This window comes from Lithobates pipiens, unplaced genomic scaffold (genome assembly GCF_037356315.1).
Source record: "Lithobates pipiens isolate NorthernLeopardFrog02 unplaced genomic scaffold, aLitPip1_a1.2 Scaffold_13, whole genome shotgun sequence".
NCBI lineage: Eukaryota > Metazoa > Chordata > Amphibia > Anura > Ranidae > Lithobates > Lithobates pipiens.
The window spans coordinates 497,358,811-497,382,719 of record NW_027507718.1 but is presented as its reverse complement, the minus strand read 5'-3'; the positions used below and the strand labels follow the sequence as shown (position 1 = coordinate 497,382,719).

The 23,909-nt window shown below is 41.0% G+C and overlaps 1 pseudogene; it reads left to right on the top strand.

Annotated features, from left to right (window-relative positions):
- Window positions 1-1,345: 1,345 nt before the first annotated feature.
- On the top strand, window positions 1,346-3,154 carry LOC143975920 (junction-mediating and -regulatory protein pseudogene; annotated as a pseudogene).
- Window positions 3,155-23,909: the final 20,755 nt, after the last annotated feature.

Below are 23,909 nucleotides of genomic sequence, written 5' to 3'. Positions count from 1 at the left end.
AGGAGACATTAGACATAAAAAGCAAACAGAGCGGCAATATTTTTTTATTGTTATTTGTGCCATAAAAAGTTTTAAGGCACTTTTTCTATTGAAAAAGATATAGATAGATTCTGAGTTATCTAGTGTAGCAGAATATTTTTCACTTGAATCAAGGGTTTATTTGTCTTTGCTACTACACAGAATGCCCAAACGGAGAAGGAAGCCCCATAGGGGGAATAAAGCAAGGTTTGGTACTGATGGATATATAGTGAAGTGAGTTCTTCTTCAAAGGATCTAATGCACAAAGGAGGTGCAATGTAGATGGACCTAGTATTGGTCCCTTATAGCAACAAATAGAATGCTTGTGACAGATTCTTGGGTGGACATTGTGGATTATTGTACTGCTCCCCAGCTCTTTAGCAAACAAACTGTTTCCTACTACAACCAAACATTTTGACTCATCGGTCCCTAGCACCTGCTGCCATTTTTCTGCACCCCAGTTCAAATTTTTTTTATGCATAGTTGAGTAGCTTAGCCTTGTTTCCATGTCCAAGGTATGGCTTTTGGCTGCAATTCTTCCATGAAGATCACTTCTGGCTAGACTTCACTGGACTGTAGATGGGTATACCTGGGTCCCACTGGTTTCCGCCAGTTCTGGACAGATGGCACTGCTGGACAACTTCTAATGTCTTAGCCCTTGTACACACGGTCGGAGATTCCGACGGAATGTGTCCTATCGGACCGTTTTGTCGGATAATCCCACTGTGTGTGGTATGCATCGGACTGTTTCCGTCGGAATATCCGTCGGACCCAATTTTCCAACTTGTTGGAAATATTTTCCGACAAACTGGTCCGATCGGACATACTCCGATCATGTGTAGAGAATTCCGATCGGACAAAGTGCCACGCATGCTCAGATCAAATTCCTACACCAAAGCTATTGGCTACTAGCCTGAACGTAGTTCTGACGTAACGAAATAACGTCATCACGTTCTGAACGATCGGATTTTCCGGCAACTTGGTCCGACCGTGTGTATGCAACAGTTTCGGACACAATCTGTCGGACAAAATCCGTCAAACAAAATTCAACGGATTTGGTTGGCAGAATGTCCGACCGTGTGTACAAGGGCTAAGTGAAATAAGCATGATGTGTCTTTCTTCTGCTGCATTAAGTTTTCTTGGCCAACCACTGGAACAGACCTTGCTGATGCAATATAAATACCTTGTGTCTTGTTGCTGTGCTCAGTCTTGCCTTATTGTATGACTTGTGACATAAAATTGTCTTCCACAAACTCAATTTAGCAGCAGATTTTGGTTGTTCCTCACCCAGTTCCAGGCCTCCTACACAGCTGTTTCTGTTCAGTTAATGACTGTGTTTCACTCACTTTGCATTTTGGAAATTGATAAAAATAAGAAATTCAAATATATATTTTTCTTCCGAGATATGAGAGAGCTGGCAATGTTACGAAGGCAACAAATAAAGATTTCCCTCGAGAATTATAGTTTGGGCCCTAGAAGAATTGAGAGCCTGAAGAAAGACGATGCAAATTGGCAAAAGAAGGCTCACATGACCTTACTTTTTTTCAGGATCTAACTGTTTAAGGCCCAAAAGGCTGTGTATGATCCTGGGCAGCTGCTGTGGAGCGCCTGGAAAAGCTTCAATATGTGGTTTCCAAGGAGACTTTACAACTGATGGGAGCAAAAGAAATTTGTCTAGAACAAAAGAAACATGTACTGAAAGAAGAGATACAGAGTTTACATGGCGGAGAAGAAGCGATAGCTGTATTAGATGAGTTAAAAGCAGATTATTATACTCATCAGCTTCAGCTATATGAAGTCCAGTTTGAGATTCTCAAATGTGAGGAGTTACTACTTACAGCTCAGCTAGAGAGCATCAAACGTCAGATGTCAGGGAAAAGAGACAAAGTTGTTTATTATGATACATATGAAAGCATTGAGGCAATGCTTGCAACTGAAGACATGGCAGCTTCTATCCATTTACAAAGAGGAGAATTGCCTAAACTTCAGCAGAAAGTTCGACAGCTTAGCGCAAAACATGGCTGAATTTCAAGAAAGCCTACCTCAGAAACAAAAAAGGAGATCTGTATTGCCAAGCATACACAGAAGATACATCAACAATTTCATATTGATGAGGAATATGAAGCACACCATGCTGCACAGCTAAAGCCTGACAAACAGCAAGATGAGGAAGAACAAAAGAACACTTGGGTTAGTCAGGAGCGACAAAAGACCTTGGCTAGACTCTGCACATTTAAACAGGGCCATCCTGGGCAAGTAATACTAAAGTCAATAAGATTTTGTTTGACTCCAGGCAGAAGGAACCCAAGAGCAAGAACTACCCCAAGCCTTGATGAACAACAATCCTTCTCTGTCAGTATTCAGACTCAAGGAATACCTGATGTGGAAATGCTAGAAGTGTTACAGCCATTGGAGGTTCATACAATCTATAAACAACCACAGCTTGAAGATAATTCCTTAACTCTTGACGCAGTTAGCTCTCAACTTCCCGAAACAGCTTCTCTTCCCACTTTCAGAAGTGAAAAACTTGAACTTAATACTGAATAACCCCAGTCTCTGCCTGTGTTTTCTGATCCAACTTCCCCTCCACCACCAACACCTCCGTCTCCACCTTCTTTAAAAGAGGAGACTGAACCTTTAGATGTCAGAGTTATACACATCAACATGGAGCCGGAGGACACTGCACCTCCAACACCTGCAGGCCACCCCTTAACCCAAATATTTGACAGCAACCAACTTGTCAGTGCCAGAAAAAAGTTGGAGAAAATTGGAGCTCTTGAAGGCCTGCAGCAAAAAAGAGTAAGCTCATCAATGGATGAAGTTTTGGCTTCCCTAAAATGCGGTTTTCATCTGAAAAAAGTGGAGCAAAGGACTCTGGCAAATTTCCTTAATGAGGACAAGAGCAATAATATATTGGCACAAATCAGGAAGGGGTCAAACCTGAAGAAGATTCAGAAAGATGTTTTAAGAGAATCTTTCATACTTTTGAGGAATGCTCACATGCAGCATTCATGAGGCACTTAGACAAATTAAAGAGGCTTCACCTGAATCGGTGGATGAAGACAAGAGTTTGCCTTGCACAGACTGGGAAAATTAGCTGGTGGTCCTTGGCTGACATTACTGTATTGCAGCAGAGCGGAGGATGTTTGCTGTCACAAGATGAAGAAAAGCCTACAAGAAGGAAGACACAAATCCTTCTGTGCTACAATATCTCGAAAATTGGAGAAAATTAAAGGAACAAAAGAAGGCTATTTTTCAGTCTTTCTACAGATGCCTGTAATTTCATACAATGAGTGAAATTGAAATATATATATATATATATTATATTTTTCTATTTATTTATTATTTATATATTTATTATCTATCTATTTATTATTTATATATTTATTATCTAGCTATATATATATATATATATATATATATATATATATATATATATATATATATATATATATATATATATATATATATATATATATATATATATATATATATATTTATTTATTTAATTTTCTTCTTTTTTTTTTTGCATTCTTACTTTAAAGCATTATCTCACACTTGCCTAAAACCTTTGCATGGTACCATATATCTACAGTGGGGATCGAAAGTGTGGGCACCCCAGGTAAAAATGTGTATTAATGTGCATAACGAAGCCAAGGAAAGATGGAAAAATCTCCAAATGGCATGAAATTACAGATTAGACATTCTTATAATATGTCAAAAAAGTTCGATTTTATTTCCATCATTTACACTTTCAAAATTACAGAAAACAAATGGCATCTGCAAGAGTTAATATCTTGTACTGCCCCCTTTGGCAAGTATCACAGCTTGTAAACACTTTTTGTAGCCAGCCAAGAGTCTTTCAATTCTTGTTTGAGGTATCTTTGCCCATTCTTCCTTACAAAAGTGTTCCAGTTCTTTGAGATTTCTGGGCTGTCTGTCAGGCACTGCTCTTTTAAGGTCTATCCATAGATTTTCAATAATGTTGAGGTCAGGAGATTGTGAAGGCCATGGCAAAACCTTCAGTTTACACCTCTTGATGTAATCCCCCGTGGATTTTGAGGTGTGTTTAGGATCATTATCCATTTGTAGAAGCCATCCTCTCTTTAACTTCAGCTTTTTCACAAATGGCATCAAGTTACCATCCAAAATTTGCTGAAATTTTATTGAATCCATTTTTCCTTCTACTCATGAAATGTTCCCTGTGCCACTGGCTGCAATACAACCCCAAAGCATGATTGATCCACCCCCATGCTTAACAGTTGGACAGAGGTTCTTTTCATTATATTCTGTGCCCTTTCTTCTCCAAACGTACCTTTGTTCATTCCGGCCAAAAAGTTCTATTTTAATCTCATCGGTCCACAGAACTTGTTTCCAAAATGCCTCAGGCTTGTCTATATGTTCATTTGCAAAGTTCAAATGCTTATTTTTATGGTGAGGATGTAGAAGAGGTTTTCTTCTGATGACTCTTCCATGAAGACCATATTTGTACAAGTATCTCTTTATACTGGAATAGTGTACCACAACTCCAGTGTCTGCCAGATCTTTCTGGAGGGATCGCACAGTCAAACGTGGGATTTGAATTGCTTTTCTCACAATCCTGCGAGATTTTCTGTCTGATATTTTTCTTGGTTTTCCAGATCTTGCTTTAACTTACACTGTTCCTGATGACTGCCATTTCTTAATTACATTCCGAACAGAGGATACTGACATCTGAAAACGCTTTACTATCTTCTTATAGCCTTCTCCAGCTTTGTGAGCATCAATTATTTTCAGTTTCAGTTTTCTAGACAACTGCTTAGAAGAACCCATGGTGATGATTGTTGGGGCAAGGTCAGATGAGTTTGGCCATTTAAAACCTTTGAGATTGACATCACCTGGTCTTCCCAGATGATGATTGAGAACAATCCATGACACTGGCAGGTCTCAGCTTTGCAAAGGGGGCTGTGCATGCTATAAATTCTGCAGGGTGCCCAAACTTTTGCAGATGCCATTTTTTTTGTTTTCTGTAATTTTGAAAGTGTAAATGATGGAAATAAAATCTAACTTTTTTTTACATATTATAAGAATGTCTAATCTGTAATTTGATGCCATTTGGAGATTTTTCCATCTTTCCTTGGCTTTGTTATGCATATTAATACACATTTTTACCTGGGGTGCCCAAACTTTCGATCCCCACTGTACATTTGTCAGTGTACCTATTGGGCCATTTAAAGTAATAAAGCCAGTGCCAGCTTGTGTTTATAAAATCGGATGTTTCTTATGCATAGAGTAAAATTGTAAAGGAAAAATGGTTGCATCATGAATTTTGCGAAGAATGAGTGCTTTTTATTACCAAGGGTTAAAGAAAAGTTTCATAGACATCATTAAAATCTTCCTACAAAATAGTTCCTGAATTAGAGAAATTGTTTAACTACTCTAGATAGTTGAAATCTCTAATTGGTTCTCCATATAACCATGTAGAAAAACATAAAGAAAGTGCAAGTTTGTAATCCTGCTTAACAAGTCTAGAAGATAAGTGAAATTTTATGCAGTCTTATTACCTAAATGGGTAACATGAGTAATTGGCATTCCTAAGATCGGCAAAAGATTGTAAGGAGGCATAGGGAGTTGGGACTCATATGCTAGTGCATGTGGGCAATCAGCGGCGAGAGCCTATGTGGGGAGGTGGGCTGCTGGTGTGACAGGTAAATAGTTGATGTGCATTCCCATGACCTGTCCATTTTCTGGCTGGTTGGCATTCCAACTGTAATGCGCATGCTTTGGGGATTGGAGCAGAAACTGTATACACCAGAGACAGAACCGATAGTTATAGATAAAAATGTATCAGAACTATTGCTAATGAAACTAGTGAAGCTAATGAAGCTAGTGAAGCTAATGAAGCTAGTGAAGCAAGCTACACAGTTCTTATGAGTATTTGTATGTGATATCTTTTGTAGATAATCGCCTACGTGAAACCTCATTTGGGACCTTGACACCTCTAAAGAAAGCCATGTGGACTACCCTATTTTGCCCAAAGAGTTGGCAACAGCTGATTATAGGATGACCACTTTGTTTTATTTGTGATTCTGTTTTTGATTATGTGTTTTGAGGTATGTTCAAACACTTAGTGGGTTAACATACACGTTGATGAATATTTGGCTGAAATTGATGTTTACATCTCTTCTATTTTAGAGCTTGACTGTAGAGTATCTTCCTGAAGAAGTGGGTTATCACCTGTGAAACGCAGCTGTGTTGAAGTCGCAGGGATCTACTCATTTCCTGACTGCAGTGAGGTTAATGAGAAAAATACAGAGTATTATAGTATAATTTTTGTGTCACTGTATGTGGTATTATTGTATATGTTTATGTTATATGTATACATTTTAAACTTTGTATAAAAACATCTTTGTTATATTTTACACAATTTGGTACCGTTAAAGTCCTTATCTAGTGTGCTAGATTTTTTTTTTGTGCAATTTTATCATAGGAGTAGGGATGAGCCGAACACCCCCCGGTTCGGTTCGCACCAGAACTTGCGAACGACCCCCGCGTTCGGTACGAACGTTAGAACCCCATTGAAGTCTATGGGACTCGAACGTTCGTAATGGAAAGTGCTAATTTTAACGGCTAATATGCAAGATAGTGTCCTAAAAAGGGTTTGGGGACCTGCCTCCTGCCTCAGGGGACATGGGTCACTGCAAAAAAAAGTTTTAAAAACTGCCGTTTTGGCGGGAGCACTGATTTTAATGACGATTAAAGTGAAAAAAAAAAAGTGAAATATTCCTTTAAATATGGTGCCTGGGGGGTGTCTGTAGTATGCCTGTTAAGTGCCACGTGTTTCCCGTGTTTAGAACAGTCCCTGCACAAAATGACATTAAACGGAAATAACACCATTTACAACTGCTTGCGGTTTTAATGTTATATCTGGTTCCTGCAATATGGTTGAAAATCATTGAGAAACATGGCATGGGTAGCCCTCCCTGCCCATTACCAGCCTATTTGGGTCTTGTACGCATATTAAGGGGAACCCCGTACCCATATTAAAAAAAGGAAATGCGTGTGGCCCCCAGGCCCTATATACTCAGAACAGCAGTATACAGGCGGTGCAAACAAGACAGGGACTGTGTAGGTTTGTTGTGTTAAGTTGAATCTGTTTGTCATTTTCAACCGGTACATTTTTAAAGTGTAGCTCCAGTCAAAAAAAACGATTTTTAAGCTTTTTGGAAAACATAGGGAAGGGTTATCACCCCTGTATAATTTGTTTTGTCGTCCATCTTTTTTCATCTCACTTGCTGTTGTCTCCTTGCGTTTGCAAGTAGATGTTTGTAAGTTGGATGTTTGAAAGTAGGGGCCTGCCCTATATTATAGCGGTATGTACTGGGTACAGAGCACGCAGATAGCACGCACTATCTCCTAACACTACTGACTGCAAGCTCTATTATTAACCACTTGACCACTGGGCACTTAAACACCCTTAATAACCAGACCAATTTTCAGCTTTCGGTGCCCTCACATTTTGAATGACAATTACTCAGTCATGCAACACTGGACCTATAGGAAATGTTTGTCCTTTTTTCACACAAATAGAGCTTTCTTTTGGTGGTATTTAATCACTGCTGGGTTTTTTATTTTTTGTGCTATAAAAGAAAAAAGACCGAAAATTCTGCGAAAAAATGAATTTTTCTTCGTTTCTGTTATAAAATTTAGCAGATTAGTCATTTTTTCTTCATAAATTTTGGCCAAAATTCATACTACTACATATCTTTGGTAAAAATAAGTACAAATTGGTGGATATTATTTGGTCTTTGTGAAAGTTATAGAGTCCACAAGCTATGGTGCCAATATCTGAAAATTGATCACACCTGAAGTACTGACGGCCTATTTCCTTTTTTTTTTTTTTCCACAAAATTGTCATATTATCAGGTTATTTCACACACACAGCATATGCATACCACAAATTACACCCCAAAACACATTCTGCTATTACTCCCGAGTACGGCGATACCACATGTGTGAGACTTTTACACAGCGTGGCCACATACAGAGGCCCAACATGCAGGGAGCGCCATCAGGCGTTCTGGAGCACCCAGGCCAATTCTGACATTTCTCTCCTACATGTAAAAATCATCATTTATTTGCTAGAAAATTACAGAGAACCCCAAAACATTATATATATATATATATATATATATATATATATATATTTTTTTTTTAGCAAAGACCCTGGAGAATACAATGGTGGTCATTGCAAATTTTTATCTCACACGGTATTTGCACAGCAATTTTTCAAACGCGTTTTTTGGGGGGAAAAAACAGTTTTGTGCTTAAAAAACAAACAAAAAAAACAGTAAAGTTAGCCCAATGTTTGCATAAAGTGAAAGATGAAGTTATGCTGAGTAAATAGATATCAAACATGTCACTCTTCAAAATTGCACATGCCCGTGGAATGGCGCCAAACGTCACTACTTAAAAAATCCCCATAGGCGACGCTTTAAATTTTTTTTTACTGGTTACATGTTTTGAGTTGCAGAGGAGGTCTAGGACTAGAATTATTGCTCTCGCTCTAACATTCTCGGCGATACCTCACATGTGTGGCACATGCGAGCACATGGGGACATGGGCGCTTTAATTTTTATTTTATTTTTTTATTGTTCATTTTACTTTATTTATTTTAGTTTGACATTTTTTTCCCCAAAAATATATTTTTGATCACTTTTATTCCTATTACAAGAAATGTAAACATCCCTTGTAATAGGAATATGGGGTGACAGGTCCTCTTTACAGTGAAATCTGAGGGGTCAATATGACCCCACATCTCACCTCTAGGCTGGGAAGCCTGAAATAAAAAATAAAAAAAAGATTCTGGCTTTGATCGTACTGGCGAGTTGGTAGAAGCACCGGAGGGCGGTGAGGGGTGGGGGGCGTCTATGGCTGGGTATTTCAGGGTATCACCGAGTATGGCTGGGTATCTCTGAGTATGGCTGGGTATGGCAATTTATGGCAGGGTATTACAGAGTATTGGCGGGGTATTGGCGGGGTACTACAGAGTAATAGCAGGGTACTGCAGAGTATTGGGGGGTACTACAGAGTAATGGCAGGGTACTGCAGAGTATTGGGGGGTACTACAGAGTAATGGCGGGGTACTGCAGAGTATTGGGGGTACTGCAGAGTAATGGCGGGTACTGCAGAGTAATGGCGGGTACTGCAGAGTATTGGGGGGTACTGCAGAGTAATGGGGGTTACTGCAGAGTAATGGGGGTTACTGCAGAGTAATGGGGGGTACTGCAGAGTAATGGCAGGGTACTGCAGAGTAATGGGGGGTACTGCACTGCAGAGTAATGGCAGGGTACTGCAGAGTAATGGCGGGGTACTGCACTGCAGAGTAATGGCGGGGTACTGCAGAGTAATGGCGGGGTACTGCAGAGTAATGGCAGGGTACTGCAGAGTATGCACTGGTATTGCAGAGTATTGGCAGGGAATTGAGGGGTTAAATTCGGTGAGCAGCGATGTGGGCACTGCAGATGCAGCCCACATCGCTGCTGACACCGATCTCTTTCCCCTCCGCTGTACCGATCGGTACAGAGAGGGGAGGGAGGAACCGGCGTCATAACATGACGCCGGTTTGTTTCCAAGTGATCACTCCGTCATTTGACGGAGCAATCACAGGCACAGCGGGCGATAGCCCTTTTTGCCGCTAACTGAATGCTTAAAGGTTCTCCTAGTGCGCTGGTGCGGCGCTGTTTCGTCTCAGCTCCTGTGTATCTAACTACCTGAACCTGAACCTGATCATCCGCTACTGTTACCGACCCGGCTTCGTCTGACTTCTCTGCCTTCTCCAAACCAGACCTGGCCCACCTGACCCTGCTATCACTTCTTCCTGTGATTCCGTTGCCGACCTCTGCCAGTTTTACCAACGCTGCCTCTGCCTGCTGCTATCACCTATCTGCTCGCCTACTGACCCGGACCGTCCGACCCTGCTCCAACCTGCTGCCTGTTCAGTGTTCTGCTTTGCCTGTGGTTCCTCTCATCGGCTCCTGTAGCTGCTGCTTGCATTCCTCAGCTCTTCAATCAACTTCCAGCCCTGGTCCGCCAGCCGTCCAGCCATCCAGAGGGATCTCTTCTCCGCTATCAGTCCCAGCGGCCCTACTCCAGCAGGCACTCCTACCCACTTTGCTCTCAAGACCGCTGTTCCCATTCCAGTGGCTCCTGAACCAGCATTGTAAGAGAGGTCACCTTCTACAAGTCGGGCTTCAATACCAGGTACCTAACAATATGACATTTCTTCAAACTCCTCCTGCACAGCACTTGCTTGCAGACTATCACTCTCTCTCTCTCTCTCTCTCTCTCTCTCTCTCTCTCTCTCTCTCTCTCGTGCTCAACACGCGCAGATAGCACAGGGTTAGGCCCAACACTAACTTAGTCAGGCCCTAGAAAATGCTATTTGTAGGCAGGTACTGCAGGGCCCCTTTTTATGTAGCAAAAATAGAAGAGAAAGTCTTTAGTGCTACCTGACCTATGGGAGGACTATTGCTCCCAGCAATCCTTCTTCAGGCCCTGCCCTCCTGGTTGCAGCTACTCAACTCCACTGCTCGTGACATTGCAATCCTCACTGGCTCCACACCCAGCTCTGACTGTTGCCTCTCAGTTCTCTCTGGCATGCCTCTCCAGTACTCCTGATAGCACATGCCACTCACCAGCCCTCCTGGCTGCGCATGGTGGTTCCCTCCTGAAGCCTTGCTTGGCAGCACTAGCTCCTGCTCTCCTCTCTGATTCCTCTCTGTGCCTCCTGTCCAGATCCTTCATGTGGTCTTGAAGGGATCCTTCTTGCAACTGAGTCTCAGACCCAAGGTCACCCCCAAGTTGGGAGCACCCTCAAAGGCCCCGACAGCCTAGTACTACATCCTCAGTTCTTCCACCCAACAACCCCCCCCCCCAAAGCTGGGCTAACTCTAGGTATTTGAGGAGGCCTGCCCTCTTCTAATCCAAGCTGGGGATTGGCCAGGGCTCCTAAGAACACCCCAGGCAGCTCCACCTCTCTTCCCCTCTTCTCTTATAGAATCCTCTAGAAGCCAGAGGGAGGGTAGAGAGAAGGGATGCTATCTGTGAGTCACCAGCCTACTCTGAGCCACTCCCAGCCCACACAGATCAAAACAAACAGGCCTGCCTAAATTTACCTGCTCAAAAAATCTGACCTCTAGCACTTACCTAGGGTGCTATGGTAGGGTGCTACATGAAGTACCGGACAATTGTTGTCCACTATTAGAGGGCCCTCTATCGAGACTCTCCTCCCATTCCTTTTTTCTTTTTTTCTGCTGTTGCTAATGAATTGGTTGAAAACAATAAACAAATGACCAAAGTAGGAAAACGTTTCAAAGGAAAAACTGTTTGCAAGGTCAATGAAATAAAACCAGGCTATAAATTAAAATGAAATAGGTTATAGGCATAAAGGTGTGACACTGAAAGCCATAAGATTTTTGGTCATGTACCCCACATGTTCTGTGGACCCTTAAAATGATGATATGTTTGCCTTGGCTTCCATTTTAAATTTGATTTTTCACAGGACATTTCTTGAAACTCCATTTGCATAATACAAGAGAAGTCCAGGAGTCCCAAGGCCCTAATATGCACATAGAGGCTTCCATAGTTGAAATCATGCTTGGTCCCTCTTTTCACCTTCTGCGCCTCATTGTTGGTCTCCCATTATGATGGAGAATAGTGATGAGCTCAAAGTTTGGTCTGAACACAGGTTTGGGCTGAGCTTTGCCTGTGTGGGTGTTCGTCTGAAGACTAGACGTTTTGTTCATTCAGCAAGAGCTGAACGTCATGTATAGTAGTTGTATTTCTATCAACTACTATATATGACTGTGTTGCTTTGGCTATTTTAATGATTTTTATGCCATAAATATGGAAGAATATTTTAAGACCATTTATTCTTTATAAGCTAAGATTCTTCTATATGCTCACAAACCTGTTTGACTGGTTTATGGAGCTCAGGACTGCAAATAAGGCTACAGGAAGTAGGGGGATGGGGAAAGGATGTGCTGAGGAACAAAGGCACTGGTAGTTCTGCAGAACTTCATAGAAGTTCTGTAGAACTTCATAGAAGTTCTGCAGAACTACCAGTTTGGAAGATCCTGGAAGAAGACTCCATCAGCAGGAAGAACCACATTAAAGTGATACTAGAGTCTTGTTTTTTTTTATTTAAAATTAGCAAACCTGTTATACTTATTATTGTTGGAATGTTGTTCAAGGTACGTTCAGTCTTGGACAGCTCCTCCCACCCACTCCACAATATGCTGGTCAGTCTGCGGAGTATCAGTGACATATTGCTACAACCACGATGTACCAGAGAGTGACATAGGAAATTTTTACCTGTGGCTAGATGTCTACTGCCAAAAAATGTATTCGTTTTCATCTTCATTTCATTCGTTTTTTCTTTTTTTTTCTTTTTTTGGGTCATTCGTCATGATCGAAATTCGTTATTTTGAATAAATTTGTAAATTCGAAAATTCGTAAATTTGAAAAATCGGAAATTCGAAAACTGAAAATTCAAAAATTCGGAAATCTGAAAATTCTAAAATCCGAAAACTCGAAAATTAGAAATTTCAAAATAATTACTAACTAATAATAACTAAATAATAAATTATAGATATTGTAATTTCCTTTCAAATTTGGCTGTTAGTGAATGTAATGAATACAAATTTATTCGAATTTACGAATTATACAAAATAATGTCGTATCTAAACTAATGAAATGTAACAAATTAATAAATAATAATAATAATACAACTTTTATTATTATACATTCCGTTGGGTTAGATGCGGCATTTCGAATAATTGATAAATTCGTATCCATTACATTCACTAACAGGCAAATTTGTAAGGAAGTTCCAATACTTATAATTTAATAGTTAATAATAGTTATTATTAGTGTAGCGGTGGCTCCTGAAGAGCATGCGCTATGCATCTTTCAAAGTTAAACTTTGCCTAAACTGCAGTTTTGTTTGGGTTTATTTGTCTAAATTGGACCTCTGCATCAGTCTGACTGGACTGTGAGATGTTCAGCCTAGCCACAGGGGACACTGTCTCTTGTGGAAGGTGTGGAACTATGGTCTGGTTAGGTGCTTAAGTTACTTCTTTTGGAGCCAGGTCAGTGGGAGTGGCGCTCTCGCTGTGCCCTCTGGGAGGGGGTATTTAAGATGCGAACGTCACGTGGTTCGGGGTTCCGGTCCAGTATGATGTGCTGACTTCATGGTCCTGGTCCTCCTGACCAGCCCCCAGGAAGGCTATGACCTGGGGTGCGGATCCACCCAACTTTAATATCTCGGGCTGGCTAGCCCGAGGCAGGGAAACTAAAGGCGGATTCTGAGGTAGTTGGGTGCCGTCTCCGGTTCGGGAGAGACCCAGAGCATTCCAGGGGAGTACTCTTTAGAAAAACACCACGTACAGGTTGGTTTTCTTAACAAGAGCCTGGAAGGGCTAAAGTAACCGGAAGAATCCGGTCTTGTGGATATCGCCAAGCAGGCTGAAAGATCCAGGTATCCTACAAGTGTTTCAAGTTTAGTTTCCCTACACGTTCTACAACAACGTCTGTGGCAGAGACATTATTTTGTACGTTCTACAACAACGTCTGTGGCAGAGAGTAAGCACCTTGTTGACTGCTAGGCCTTGTGTGAGAGGGACTGTCCAACCTGGGTGACCATCCAGCTGCGAATGGCTATTCTTTGGATGCAAAGTAAGCAAGTTCTTCAACGTTTTTGACTTTGACGCTAAGAGTACCTGAACTTCCTTCCCAACCCTCTGATCCCAAGTTGAAAGACTGTTCAATTGACTGAGTTTTGCAAATAAAATCCATTCAAGTGGATCTGTTGTGGGCTATTTACCACGGGACATCCCCTAGACGTGCCACAAGGAGAACAGAAGGTAACGGTAAGCCCAAAAATAACCAGCAGCTCCTTTGGGGGTTAGTACTACATTAGTAGTAGGATTTTTGGATTTTCGCATTTACGAATTTTCAAATTTAAGAATTTATGAATTTACGAATGTTTGGATTTTCAAATTTTGGAAAAATTTGTTAAATGGGTTTTCGTTAATTTGAATATTTCCGAACTAACAAATTTGTAGAATTTAGATTTAATAAAAAAATTAAATTAAAATTTGTTTTATTTGGTACTAATGCCTTTTATTGGAAATGTTGTTGTCTTTGTATCTTGTTCTGTTTATTATCGTGGTCTTGCGTTGTCTTTGTTGAGTGTGGCATGTGTTGCAATGATTTCCCTGGGGGAGCAATAAGGTATTCTGAATCTGACTCTGAATATTTACCTGCAGGGCCGCTATTAGAAATCATTGGGCCCCATACAGCCTACCTGACGGGGCCCACCTTGGCCCCACCCACAACCCCACCCCTGTCTTCGCTCCTGTCCCCATGCTGTCACAAAATCTGGGGGACTGGTGGCAGGAGCTGAAGCATGTAACATTTTCCAAATGGTGAACCTTTAACCACTTAAGGACCGAGTCTCTTTCTGAGATTTGTTGTTTAAGTTAAAAACGTTTTTTTTGCTAGAAAATTATATTTTCTGTCACACCGTATTTGTGCAGTGGTCTTACAAGTGCACTTTTTTGGGAAAAAATACACTTTTTTGAATTAAAAAATAAGACAACAGTAAAGTTAGCCCAATTTTTTTATATTGTGAAAGATAATGTTATGCCCAGTAAATTGATACCCAACATGTCATGCTTCAAAATTGCGCCCGCTCGTGGAATGGTGACAAACTTTTACCCTTAACCATTTCAGCCCCGGAAGAATTTACCCCCTTCCTGACCAGAGCACTTTTTGCGATTCGGCACTGTGTCACTTTAACTGACAATTGCACGGTCATGCGACGTGGCTCCCACACAAAATTGACGTACGTTTTTTCCCACAAATAGAGCTTTCTTTTGGTGATATTTTATCACCCCTGTGGTTTTATTTTTTTGCGCTATAAACAAAAAAGAGCGACAATTTTGAAAAAAAACACATTATTTTTTACATTTTGCTATAATAAATATCCCCCAAAAATATATGAGAAAACTTTGTTTTTCCTCAGTTTAGGCCAATACGTATTCTTGGTAAAAAAAAATGGCAATAAGCATTTATTGATTGGTTTGTACAAAAGTTATAGCGTTTACAAAATGGGGGATAGTTTTATGCCATTTTTATTAATTTTATAATTTTTTTTTTTTAATGGTACACATTTGACACATTTTTGGGACCAATGTCACTTATACAGCAATCAGTGCTATACAAATGATTCCTGTGTAAATGACACTGGCAGTGAAGGGGTTAAGTGTGTCCTGGGAAGTGTTTCTAACTGTGGGGGGCGTGGCTGTGTATGACACCTCACCGATCTCCGCTCCCGATCACAGGGAGCAGAGATCAGTGACACTCTCACTAGGCAGAACAGGGAGATGCTTGTTTACATTAGCATCTCCCCGTTCTTCCTCCCCGTGACACGATCGCGGGTATACCCATGGCGATCGAGTCCGAGGGACCTGCAATCCGACTCATGGAGGTCCCGGGCGGTGTGCACGTGATGGCATGGCAGCAAATTTAAAGGGACTAGCAGGTACGCCCATTTGCCTGTCCGTGCCATTCTACCGACGTACATCAGCGTACGCCGGTCGGGAAGTGGTTAAAGGACAAAGAAAAACAATGACAGATTCTTGTCAATGGTTGTTAAGGAAATAGCAGGTGCAGCCTTCTTGTCAATAGCTGTTAAGGAAGCAGTGAATCCCTAGCAACCAGCGACGTCATCAGCCTTATTCATTTACTGGCAGGGAATGTCTGGCCATGTAAACAAGGGGGCAGCAATTGTGCTGACACCAAAATTTCAAGAATTACATTTGCCAGTCCCTGCCATTATATATGTCTGCTGGGTGATGGGCGATGTCATTGACCAAATATGCCCATGTGACCTCATCCATCACCCAGCAGACATATATAATGGCAGGGACTGGCAAATGCCATTCTTCTTTGAAGGCTTGGACGTGTCCATCAGTTGGCACTTTTTTTGGGGCGTCTGGCAGGCATCATTCTTAATGATTGGCAAGGGTCTGCATTGCTGAACAGCTTGATTGATTGATGATGCATTTACAATGTGGAACATTTTTTTTCTTTTAAAAAAAGCATATTTATTTACACTTTTCCTGAATCAGTAGAGGTACTATGAACCTCTTATTCATTAAAGGGGGATTCCAGATTGCAATATATGCCCGACCTGCAGGAGCCCCAAAACCACTGATCCAGGGTTGTGGCAGAGTACCCCCCCCCATATTAAGGGCATGTGGCCTGGTATGGGAGTTCATGCGTAACCCCTCTTTCTTGGCCTGCCAGGCTGCATGCTCAAATAAGGGTGTGGTATGGACAGGGACGGACTGACTATTGGGCCACTCGGGCAGTGCCCGAGTGGCCCCAAGCGACTAGGGAGCCCCATCAGGGTTGCCAGCCTCAGTAAAACCAGGGATAGTATGTAAAAATCTGCGTTTTTTTTACATCTGTCTCTGAAATGTCCCTTACCGACATCCCTTTGGTCTAAAAATCCCGAGATTATAGCTGCCCCACCTCTCCAGTACCTTCTCTGCCAATAGAAACATGTCTGTGTATACTGTGTGATTGTATACTGTGTGTGTGTGTATACTGTGTGGCCCCATAATCTCGGATTGCCTGGGGGCCCCATAATCTCCTATTGCCCGGAGGATCCATGAGTTGTCAGTCCACCCCTGGGTATGGAATTCCATGCCTTTTTTTTCTGTGGTGCCCCCCTTGACATTCATAAAAGACTCTTATTATAAAGAATAAGGCTCTTGTATTTTTAGGACGTAACCCATGCCGTTTTTTTTTATTTTTTTGTGGGGGTCCCCATTAACATCTGTATTAGACTTCCATCTAGGATAAGGGTCTTGTATAGATGAAGAAAATCCCCGGGTGTTTTGTATGCCAACAGAAATAAGCAGCAGGGAGCTGTCACTTACCTGCCATTTAAATGGCATTTTTTGTTTGTAAATGTCAATTTTGCTGGATTAGGCTGTATATATTGTACAGATGCAACACTTCACAGGCAGGTTAAGGGCATCCCTCAAGCGTGGTATTTAAATACATTTTGCATTTTTAATGCTTCATTTTAAGCATTATTAAATTGCTGCACTCTGCCATATTGCATTTTGTTTTATGTATTTTTATTTTTTTTGCTTTGGTACATGTGACCCAGGATAGTGCCTAGCCATTTGTTTGACAGTTCTTGCCTATTAGCCTCCAAAATCCAAAATAGAAATTACTGTTAACATTTGACTCCTATTGACATTAATGGGGTTCAGATTTGGCTCCCAAAGTACGGTTTGCTGAACCTGCCTTGAAGCAAACCTAGGTAGACGTGGCTTATGGCTAATGGAAAGCCTAAAGCCGCGTACACACGGGCGGACTGTCTGGCCAACTTAGTCCGTCGAAACACATTTCAGCGGACAGTCCGCTCGTGTGTGGGCTTCAGCGGACTTTTTCAGCGTGCAGTCTGGCGGACTAAGTATTTCGGAATTTTTGTAATACTGTCCGTCATACTTTGGTTTCAGCGGACAATCCGCTCGTGAGTAGGCTAGTTCGACGGACTAAATATGGCGCATGCTCAGAAAGGATTTACACGGCGAAAGGTTGCATTGCTGTGTATTGGACTTCCTATTTCTAGTCCCGTCGTACGTGCTGTACACGTCATCGCGCAAGCTTTCGACGGACTGTTTGTGCATCCGTGTGTGGTCAAGTCCGTTCATTCGAAAGTAGGACGGACTGTCCGTCGGATTGTCTGACGGACTAAGTTGGCCATACAGTCCGCCCGTGTGTACGCGGCTTTAAATTGATATTAAAGTCAAATATTTTTTTTCTTTAAAAATAACAAACATGCAGTTTTGTACAGAGCAGCTCAGATCCTCCTCTTCTTAGGGCCCCTCTTTGGCGCTTCTAGCCCTTCCCTCCTGTTGAGTACCCCACAGCAAGCAGCTTGCTATGGGGGCACTAATAATAGTGTTAATTATTTTGCCAAAAATATTTTCAATAACAATATAGTACCAACTTTATTTACATCACATATAAAAAGAGTCATAAAATAGTATTTCGGCTGGTATTTACATATGTAACATTATACAGGATACTCCAGTGATGGTGAACCTTGGCACCCCATATGTTTTGGAACTACATTTCCCATGATGTTCATGCACTCTGCACTGTGTAGTTGAGCATCATGGGAAATGTAGTTCCAAAACATCTGGGGGTACCAAGGTTCGCCATCACTGGGATACTCCATAGTCCATGGTCTGATAGTAATATGCATTCTCCATAGTGCCCAACTTGTCTGCACCATTACCAGACCAGGACAAACCCGACACATTTTGGAGAAGTCCTTCCTCAGGGTTAAGTATGGTATGCTGTATCTACAATACAATTTAACCTTTATTTATTTTTTTGTAAAATAGACCTGTGCTGTTGATTATAAAGTACATACCATACTCCCTTTTCTACAGGGAGTATGGTATTTACTTTTTGTATCAGAATCAAGAATGTAGAATGTTGGTAATTTGATGGTCTGCACAGTCCACGCTTTATATATATATATATATATATATATTACAGAGCCTGTGCAATGGTGTCACCCATAGGCCTACTGTGGGCCATTTGTTGTCATCTGTCTCTCCTCTACAGTGAATAAGTAGGAATAGGTAAGTATAGGCATCTTTTCTTTTACAGGGTAGACAGAATAGGCTTAGAATGGAAATGGGAGTAGATTTAAGGTAGAACTATAGGCAAAACTATATATTTTTTTTCATTTTGGATAGATTAAGGGAGGGTACAACCCCTGTTAGGTTTATTTTTGCCATCTTTGCCCCATTGGGGAGCTTTACCTATACTTCCTGTCCCATAAAGTGAGAGAAAATCCCTGAAAATGAAGGGAATTTCTTGGGGACCACCAGGTCACCAGTACTGGTGTCCCGAATGAGAAATTTCCCCTCTATTACTTTTCTGAGGACATCCAAAAATGTGGGTTTTTCTTTTACTTTCACTTTTAACTATCTCCCACCTGCCATATTGTGAAATGACTGGCGCAAGCCGGCTCTCTTGTTCTGAGACTATGTCATATGACGTTGTCCCACTCTCGCCACACCCACGGGGCGTGGAGCATGGTGATCGGTGGTGGGCTCTGTCCCTGGGAAACAGCACATCACCGATCTTGGTAAAGATGCGATGGCAAAGCCCTTTACCCATTTGATCAGGTGTGTCTGGATCACATGTAAACATGGAAATGCCAGTTATCGGCATTCCTCTCCTCACACTGACAGAGTGTGAGGAGAGGAGGGCTGATCAGTGGCACTTCCTTACTCACAGGGGAGACCTGCACAGATAATCAGGGCAATGATAATCGGTGCATCCCCAGCAGTGCCCAGCAGTGATGCCAGTCAGTGCCCAGCATCCATGCAAATCAATGCACATCCGTGATGCCAGTCAGTGCTGCCTTTCAGTGCCCACCAGTGCCTGCCCATCAGTGCCACCCATCAGTGCCGCCAATCAGTGCCACCTATCAGTGCTGCCTATCAGTGCCCATCGGTGCTGTATATCAGTGCCCATCAGTGAAGGATAAAAATTACCTATTTACAAAATTTTATAACCAAAACTTAGAAAAACTTAATTTTTTTTTCAAAATCTTCACTTTTTTCATTTTTTTTTAGCAAAAAATAATAAATCCAGTGTTAATGAAATACCACCAAAAGAAATTTCTATCTGTCTCAAGAAAATTCTGTTTAGGTACGCAATTATCATTCAAAGAGTGACAACGCTGAAAGCTGAAAATTGGCCTGGGCAGGAAGGGGGTGTAAGTGCCCAGTAAGCAAGTGGGCATGATAATGGTAAACAAGGCAAATCGAGAGGGTGACTCTCCCTAATGGGGACACAAAAACTGGCATGTGTTCTAATCCATCTCCCCTCCCCTATCCAAAACAAAAAAAAAGTTGTGCCTTTTTAAAGTTTATAAGGTTTTGACTTGCCTTACACTTTAAGCTGCCTGTGGATGGTTGAAACAGAACATGACATTTTCTACAATAGACAATAAGACCTCAGATTCAGACATTCCCTGTCTCTGTGCCCTGGCCAGTATTGCAGTTATACTTGAACAAAACTCACGCAAATAAAAAGCAAAAAAAAATATTTTTTTTTTAAAAAAAAGGCAAATCTCAGTGTTCGCACTCCAGTTCCTCTATCCCTTAATAATGAGTTGTCAGTAAATAACTGTAACATATACTTTGTGATGCACTTTGCTACTGTACATTCGAGCTGCAAGTCTGTGACAGCTTCATTTGTTGGATCAGCGTAAGACTCGATCGTTCTAATTTGAAGTATATTAAACTGTCATCCCAAAGCTGAAATTCATTTTAAACAAAACTGCAGCCAATTCGGTAATGCGGAATCTCAGCATTGGGCCGCAAGCGTAAATATTGACACAGGCAAAACTATTTGTTACACCTATCGGGCAAAATGTTTCATTATAGAGAAGGGAACGCCGGATATTTTATTCATTAGGGACCCACGTGACATGGCAAATATAATTTACATTTATTTATTTTAGGAGAGTCGCATTGCAACTGAAATAGTGAAGACAAACATGCTAAATAAATTTATTAAGACCGAGGGAAGGCATGTTTCATTGTTAGTGTTTCATTAACACCACTAATGCCGCGTACACACGGCCGGACTTTCTGATGGAAAGTGTGCGTTGTTGTCGGAAATTCCGACCGTGTGTGTGCTCCATCGGACAGTTTCCATCGGAATTTCCATCGCACAAAATTTGAGATCTGGTACTCAAATTTTCCGACAAGAAAATCCGTTTGTGTAAATTACGATCGTGTGTACACAATTCCGACGCACAAAGTTCCACGCATGCTCGGAATTAAGCAGAAGAGCCACACTGGCTATCGAACTTCATTTTTCTCGGTTCGTCATACGCATTGTACGTCACCGCGTTGTACGTCACCGCGTTCTTGCCGTTCGGAAATTCCCAACAACTTTATGCGACCATGTGTATGCAAGACAAGTTTGAGCCAACATCGGTCGGAAAAAATCTGATGGATTTTGTTGTCGAAATGTGCGATCACATGTACGCGGCATTAAAGTTGAATTCCAGGCAGACACAAATGAATGTAGCTCTGTGTTCATGAACACATCCTTATAGTGTATCTATGGTGAAAACAGAAAATCATGTATTCATTTCCACAATGTACTCCAACTATTTGTAGCCTACTCCTATTAATCTAAATGATCTTAACCACTTGCCGACAAGCCGCTGTCATTATACCACGGCAGGTTGGCTCATTTCCGCGAATCGCCGTAGGTTTACGTTGGTCAGTTTTACCATAACTCCCAAATTTTTAAGATGGGAATGAGGGACACCTATCAGCAAAAGTATGCAGCCATAGGACACACCCCTTACCATGCCCCTTAACCACTTTCAGACCGGACCATTTTGCTGGCTTAAGACCATACCACTTTTTGCGATTTGGCACTGCGTTGCTTTAACTGATAATTGCACGATCGTGCGACGTGGCTCCCAAACAAAATTGACGTCCTTTTTTTCCCATAAATAGAGCTTTCTTTTGGTGGTATTTGATCACCCCTGCGGTTTTTATTTTTTGCGCTATAAACAAAAATAGAGCAACGATTTTTTTGTTATAATAAATATCCCCCAAAAATATATAAAAAAAACATTTTTTTCCCTCAGTTTAGGCCGATACGTATTCTTCTACATATTTTTTTGGTAATCGCAATACGTGATTATCGATTGGTTTATTGTGACTGCAACATTGTGGCGGACACATCGGACATTTTTGACACATTTTTGGGACCAATACAAATGCATTGATTCCTGTGTAAATGACACTGGCAGTGAAGGGGTTAACCAGGGGGTGGCAGTGTAGGGATTAAGTGTTCCTAGGGGCGTTTTACTAACTGTGGGGGGCTGTGTTTTGTGTTAGTGAACACTGATCTCTGCTCCAATCACATGGAGCAGAGATCAGCTTCACTTGTTGCTAGGCAGAACGGGGAGATGCTGTTTACAACGGCATCTCCCCGTTCAGCTGCCCCGTGAGATGATCGAGGGTATCCCCGCCGTGATCAAGTCCGCGGGACCCGCGACCGGACTCAGGGGGGTCTCGACTGGCACGCGAGCGTGCCGTCGGCGGTGCGCATGCGATGGCAGGGCAGCACTTAAAAATGGAAGTACCTGTACACCAATATGCCTGCCCGTGCCATTCTGCTGACGTACATCGGCGTGCGCCGGTCGGGAACAGGTTAAAGGAGAATTGTACAAAAAAATAAGATTGGTTAAACCCACAAGTGCTTTTTTTACCACTATTATTCCTTTATATTGACTTTTGGAATTTCCAAATGCAGCAATTTAGAAATCAGATGAAAGATTTAGCGCTTGAAAACACTTCTTGATAGATAAAAAGTGCAATTTATATACATCTATATGGATCAGACCAAAATGCGGGACAAATGAGGAGGAATGAGGGACAGAGGGACATTGCTCTAAATCAGGGACAGTCCCTCAAAATAGCAGTCAGGCACACTCGCCCGCTGGAACTGATGCGCATGGCCGGCGGCCGCGATGTCCACCGTCAACCCCCCGATCGCTCCTCAGAGATCCAGAAGGGCATCTGTCAATGTAAACAAACAAATCTTCATTCTGACAGGGGAGTAGAGAGAGATCTGCTGTTCCCAGTGATCAGGAACAGCGATCTCTCTACTCCCAGGAAGTCCCCTCCCCCCGAGGTTAGAAACACCTCCCTTGGGAACACACTGAACCCCTTGATCGCCCCTAGTGTTAACCCCTTCCCTGCCAGTGTAATTTATACAGTAATTGTTGGCTATTTATAGCATTGATCGCTATATACATTTCCTTGGTCCCAAAAAAGTGTCAGAGGTGTCCGATCTGTTCGCCACAATGTCGTAGTCCCGCTAAAAATTGTTGATCACCACCATTATTATTAAAAAAAAATGTATAATAAAAATGGCACTAATCTATCCCCTATTTTGTAGACGCTATAACTTTTGCACAAACCAATCAACATACGCTTATTGACATTTTGTTTACCAAAAATATATAGAATACATATTGGCTTAAACTGATGACAACATTTTTTTTGTGAATATTTATTTTTAGCAAAAAGTAAAAACATTTTTTTTTTTTTTTTTTTTTCAAAATGGTCTTTTTTTGTTTATAGTGCAAAAAATAAAAACTGCAAAGGTGATCAAATACCACCAAAAAAAAAAAAAAAAAAAAGCTCTATTTGTGAGTAAATAGAATTTTGAATTAGAAAACAAGAAAACAATAAAAAAAAATTAGAAAATAAATAACTAGAGTAGAATAGAAAATAATAGAATTGAAAATAATAGAATAGAAAGAAAAGAGAGTATAATAAAACAGAACAAAATAGAATAGAAAGTAAGCAAATAGAATAAAATATAATATAAAATAAAGTAATAAAATATAAAAGAATAGAATATAACAGGATAGAAAAACAATAGAATGGAGTAGAAAAGAATACAATAGAAAAAATATACCGTAACCATCTTCTGAAATGTTAATTTTAAATAGAATAATTTGAATAGAATAGAATAGAAAATAAGAGAGTAAAGTAGAATAGAAAAGCATATCGTATAAAAGAATAGGATAGAGTAAAACAGAACATAATAGAAAAGAAAGTAAAAGAAAAGAATAAAATAGAAAAATAAGCGAATAGAATAGAGTAGAATACAAAAGAATAGACTAGAATAAAATAGAAAACAAATAGACTAGAATAAAATAAAAAGAATAAAATCCTCTCTCAAAAAAAATAATTTTT